The 6236-nt window shown below is 33.8% G+C and overlaps 1 non-coding gene across 1 annotated transcript; it reads left to right on the top strand.

Annotated features, from left to right (window-relative positions):
- The first annotated feature begins 942 nt into the window (after positions 1–942).
- Positions 943–1049, top strand: LOC121217515 (small nucleolar RNA R71). The gene has a single exon (XR_005913607.1). It is a non-coding gene; the product is annotated as a small nucleolar RNA R71 (small nucleolar RNA).
- The last annotated feature ends 5187 nt before the right edge of the window (positions 1050–6236 follow it).

The raw sequence follows: 6236 nt of genomic DNA, 5'->3' as shown, positions 1-6236 counted from the left end.
GCTTTTCAGAATTTATTGGGTTAGATTTTACCTCATCGGACTTCGTAAGTTCTAGCTCTGCTGGTGTAGGAATTTCAACTGTCAATCACTTTCCTTCTTCTCAATAAGTTCATCGTCAATCACAACTGTCTTGGGCTCCAAAGTCTTAACACTTCGCAAAGCTACCACCTTGCAGTGTTCCTTACCCAAATTCCTTGGATTTTCTGTATCGCTCGGCAAGGTTCCTTGCAATCAGTTACGAAGCTCCGTAGCTAACTAACCCATTTGGCTCTCCAAATTCTTTAGTGTCACTGCTTGGCTTTGGAATAAGGCATCATTCTTTACCATGTTTGCCTTCAACAAGTTCTCCAAACTATTAGATGACTTGACTTGAGGTGGTTTTGGAGCTTGTTGGTTGAACCCTTGGGGTTGGTTGGGTTTATGCTGCATGTAGTTGTTGTTTGTCCATTTCCTCGGTGACTCCAAGAAAAGTTCAGATGTTTACGCCATGAATGATTTTAGAAGTTGGACTGTGGTCCTTGTCCAATTCTATTTTGGTGTTGGTTCCTTACATAATATACTGATTCAGGATTTGATGGACAATTCTCGAAAGAATGACCATCCCCACAATATACGCAGGAAATAACCTCAAATTGACTCAATGGTTGGGCTGTAAAATTATTTAAACCATTAGCGGTAAACTGTTTCAACATTGAAGAAATAGAATATACATGAGCTGAGAGTGATGTAAGTGTGTCCACTTCGTGCACTCTAGCTACTAGTCTTCTTGAAGTTGCTTGATTTGTTGGCTATTTATAGTTGTTACTAGCGATCCTCTCAATGATCTAGTAATCCTCATTATAAGACTTAGACAATAGAGCACCATTCATAGAAGCATCTACCATAAATCTTGTGTGTGCATTGAGACCATTATAAAATGTCTCGAACTGGATGCAATGTGGAATCCCATGATAAGGACACTTACAAAGTAATTCCTTGAATCTTTCCCATGCCTCATTCAAGGATTCATCATCCAATTGTGAAAAAGTGGTTATATCATTTTTGCAACTTAGCATTTTTGCTTGCTGGAAAATACTTAACCAAAAATCATTCTGCTAATTCTTGCCAAGTTGATATTGAACTTGGGAGCAATGAATTAATCTATGCTCGTGCTCAATCTCGTAACGAGTATGGAAACAACTTCAACCTCAATGCATCTTCAGTCACACTAGCTATCTTAAAAGAATTGCTCACCTCCATGAATAATCGAAGGTGAAGGTGTGGATCTTCCGTAGGCATTCCACTAAACTGGCCTACTGTTTGGAGCATTTGAAACATCATTGGTTTCAATTCAATTTAGGGTGCCTCAATTTTTGGTCTCCTAATTCTTGGATTTAACTTGTTAAAGAGTGGCACAGCATACTGTCTTATGGCACGATCCATGTCATCCACAATAAGGATGGGATTGTGCACATGATGGGCTCCATTTTCTTGTCCATCATTTTGATTTCCAAGGTCCATCTCAACTTGTCTTTGAGCTGATCGTTCACATCTTCTCTGTCTAAACGTTCACTCAATTTTAGGGTTTATGGGTAATAAATCGATAATTCGATCTGTGCTCATAAACACCTAAAAAATAAATTACAAAAAAATAAAGAACTAAGAATAAATTAGCAAAGTTAGAAGTCAGATAAAAAAACCAAAATGTAAAGAATAATTTTTCGAAAAATGATTAATACAACAATCCCCGACAACGACACCAAAACTTGTAATGCTCAGGTTTGTCCAAGTGTACAAAGTCGTTATCAAGAAATAAAGTAAGTAAAAGAGTTATCGTCTCCACAGGGTTAATCAAGTAATTGTAAAATTAAAGTTAACAATTTGGTGATAAAAATACAATATTTTGAGTGATGAATTTTAAGCTAAATTAAATTATTTAAATGCAAGATGATCCCTAATCCAATTTAATTTAAATGCAAAGTATGAAATGAAATGTATGAGGTGAGTTTAGCAGCAAAAACACAAAACTCAACAATCAATAACATGACTATGCTAGGATAATTACACTATTCAACTTGGTTTATTTTTCAAATGCTTAACAGTGTCTGGAAAACATTCCATGGCAACTAGATCTTTCATGAGTTTGGAAAACAAATTAAGTCTTTTCGAAATCTTTTACTTAGTGAAATATGCATTTCACTAACCATATTAAACTAAGGGTTACTTAGAATTCATGTGAAGCAATAGTGACAGATCAAGTTTGAAACAATTTAATCACATAAATCTAAAAACTATGAAAGATAATAGAGCTCGTCAAAGTATGAACCTTTAATATAGTCAGGTCAGGATCTAAATTAAACATGCACTTTTCAATTATTATGTCCATTAGCCGTCGTCTAGTCAGTGTAACACCCCTGACCCATATCCGTCACTGAATTAGGGTTATAGAGTATTACCGTAAAAACAAAACATTAAAACATACATTTCATATATCATCAAAAACATATTATAACACATTCATTCGCATACATATCATCTCTAAATCAAGCCCTCGAGCCCTTTGTAACACATTAGAAACAATTTGAGACTAAATTGGAAACATTTGGAAAGTTTAAGAAAAAGTTAGAAAAATTTAACTACAAGGGCCACACGGCTATGTGGCCAGGTCGTGTGCCTCACACGGCTGAGACACACGCCCGTGTCTCAGGTAGTGTAACCTTTGAACTAGGGACACACGGTTGTGTCCCTGCCCATGTCCTCAACCATGTAACTCTTTGAGTAGGGTCACATGGTTGTGTCACACGCCCATGTGTCAGGCCGTGTAAGTAAGTGACTTGCATGCAATAAAACCTATAGGGTTGTGTCACCAGACCGTGTGTCACACACGACTGAGTCACATGCCCATGTCTTAGGCCATGTGGACATAAATTTTCCCAAAATCAAGCCATTTCCAATACCTAATCATGCATACATTATGTGTACATAATCAAGACATAAAAATCTTACCAAAACATGCATGTAATGACCAATTCCAGAGTCTTAAATCAACCAACCAATATGCCATTCAAAGCACCTCAAATACATTCATTCAAAACTTACCAAAACATATATACATTTCAACATTTCAATCAATAACATCTAGCTCAATACATTCCCAAAACATGCCATATCAATACCATAATCAAACCAACTTACCACATATGATTTGAGCCATTCAAACATGCAACATCACAGCTACATTAACACAAACTAGTAAGTCATCAAATGTACCAAACCAAACAACTTATACATACCAAATCATCATCTAAACATTTAACTAAACATCATTATATGACCACCTATACATGCCATTATAACCTTGGCCAAAACATAAAAAACTACCGAATTTATGATGAATAGTGTGATCGATCTCTGATGAGCTTCCAAACCAATTGAGCTTCCGATAATCTATAAAACATGAGAGAGAAACTATATAAGCACATAATGCTTAGTAAGTTCATAGAACATAAAACATAACTTACCATTCATTTTCACAATGTAAATAACATAATTAAAGTATCAATTAATACCACAACTCGGCACAATGTCTATACAACATCAACAAATACACAAGTTAGTGCATTTATACAAGGTTCAAATGAGCTCATCCATAACAAGTAACTTACATCTTTGATCACACCATTTAAATCACCATTTCCTTTTCATAAGTACATGATATATTACATTTGAACACTTACCATTTCTTTTCCTTTTCATGCCCATTGAACCATCTAGAATATCATCAGATACTCTGGAAAGCTCACACGAAGTGTGTTTAAACATATAACTGTAACCTTTCCTTTACATCATTACTCACATGAGATGTGGATCAGAATGTAAGCTACACGATGCTGCTCACACGATCTGTGGAGTATCCGTGACAAATGTAGGACCTCATCCATCGGTAGGACATTCAAGACCAGCACCCAAAACATGAAATCCCTAATGACATGTCACTTGTATCCTAGGAATTACTAAGGTTCAACTGGGACTCGATAACCGTCATAACATTGCTTTGGATATACATCATTTAACTACATGGAAAATAACACATTAACATATAAATTGATATAGCATTAAAATAATATTTATTCATGCTAACTTACCTCAATGACTAGAGCGTAGAAACGAGATTGACTAATTCGAGGCTTTAGCTTTTCTCCGATTTAGATCCCTACGTGGTCTCTCTTGATTTAAATAGACAAATTTAATCCATTTAATATCCCTAGCATTCAATTTAGTCTACAATTTATATTTTGCAAAATTACTATTTTGCCTTTAATATTTTAACTTTTCACAATTTAGTCCTTAAGCTCATAAATTGAAATTTAAACATTTTAGTCCTCTTTTCAAGCTAGCTAAATTCTCTAGGGACTTAAATCAATCCATAGAAATAATCATTTCATAAATTTAACATGAATTTTTACTACTTTTATAAATAAGTCCCTGAATGCCATTTTCATCAAAAAATCACTTTACAAAACTTGTTTATTTATCAACAAGGACTCATAAGCTATTATTAAACATCAAGGCTCACGCAAGAACATTCATGGCATAACCATAAATCTTTGATAGTTTTACAAATTGATCCCAGGCTAGCAAGATTAAGCGAAAATGACCTCAAAAACATAAAAATCATTAAAATTGGGTAAAATATCACTTACATGCAAGGTTATAGTGCTAGCCAAAACCTAAGATAAAAAATGGCTATCTTCTTCAAATTTTCAGTGGAGAAAAACAATGTAGAAGATTATACAAATTTTACTTATTTTTAGTTTACATTAATTTATCAAATTACCATTTTAACCTTAAATTTTAACTTTAAAAAACACTTAAACAATGTCCATATATGTCCACTAACTTTAAGAATGGTATAATTACCATTTAAATCCATTTACTTCCATTAGCCTTTTTAACTATTAGAACTCCACTCTTACACTTTTTACGATTCTAGTCCTTTTTACTTAATTCATCAAGCATACATCAAAATTTTGTAATGAAATTTTAATATGACCTTACTAACATCCTATAGACATTAAAATAAAAATAAAATAATAACTTTCTCATAAAATTTGTAGTCCTGAAACCGCTATTCTAATTTCACTGAAAACGGGCTGTTACAGTGAGGATCGCTCAACTAATTCGAATGCATCCAATCACATATGAATAAAATACATACTTGAATTTAATTGAAAACATGGTCAACTGAGACACAAACACTATAAACAAAATTTAAACAAACTTCATTGAATAGATGCAATCATACTAGCTCAACATATCTAAGCTACAATTGTTGATGACAAGATCATAAAACACATTACAAACATGATTAAATCAAAATAACAAAGTAAAGAAAAAATAAACTTTGTTCAAATCAGTAGTCTCACAAACTTCAAATAAAGATGTTTTTCTCTAATCCTCGTGTTGCTCCTTTGCTAATAGCTCCTCAAGGTGGTCGGCCAAGAGACAACCATATCACGATTTTGCTAGCTAAAAATGAAGGGAAGAGTGGAAAGAAAGAAATGATTGGATAAGTAATAAATGAAGGAATGATGGATGATTTTAGGGATTAAGGGATGAGTGAAAATGTGAGAGGAGTGTGGTATTTATACTTGAGGTTGGTGGCTAAATCTACAAAAATGGCATCAAAGATCCCTTGGTTCTCTCCCATTAATGGTCAGCCATAACAAGTGGAAATGAGGGTAAGTTGGTTGCTTTATTTAACCATAGAATCAAGATAAATTTAGCCATGGGGTGGACGGTTTCTTGAGCAATCTTCATATGTTGATTTTTAATGATTTTCAAAGTGTAGAGAGCTCCAAATAATTGACCCAAAGCTAATCTTTGGGCAGCCATAGGCTTGCACTGAATTTGGGCTTGACTTTCTCTTGTTAGATGGTTTCATGGCCCAATAAATAACCAAACATGTCCACCTTATAACATCACTTTAACTGGGTCAAATTAGCATCCTTATGACACAATTTTGCATGGATTTACTGTCCAAGTAGGGTGGATTTGTTCATGTTCATGCAAGAATTGTACTGAGCTCCATTTTATATTACTTCATGGTCCCACTACATTATTAAAACATAGCACATTAATAAATGATATGAAAATGATTTAATTTATGCACAAAATTCATATAATAAAGCACAAATTTGCATATTTCATAAATTCATGTCAATGATTGAGATATAATCAAAATTCACTAAATTCAT

Source organism: Gossypium hirsutum, chromosome A02, assembly GCF_007990345.1.
Source record: "Gossypium hirsutum isolate 1008001.06 chromosome A02, Gossypium_hirsutum_v2.1, whole genome shotgun sequence".
NCBI lineage: Eukaryota > Viridiplantae > Streptophyta > Magnoliopsida > Malvales > Malvaceae > Gossypium > Gossypium hirsutum.
This window is presented reverse-complemented; position numbering and strand designations above follow the sequence as displayed.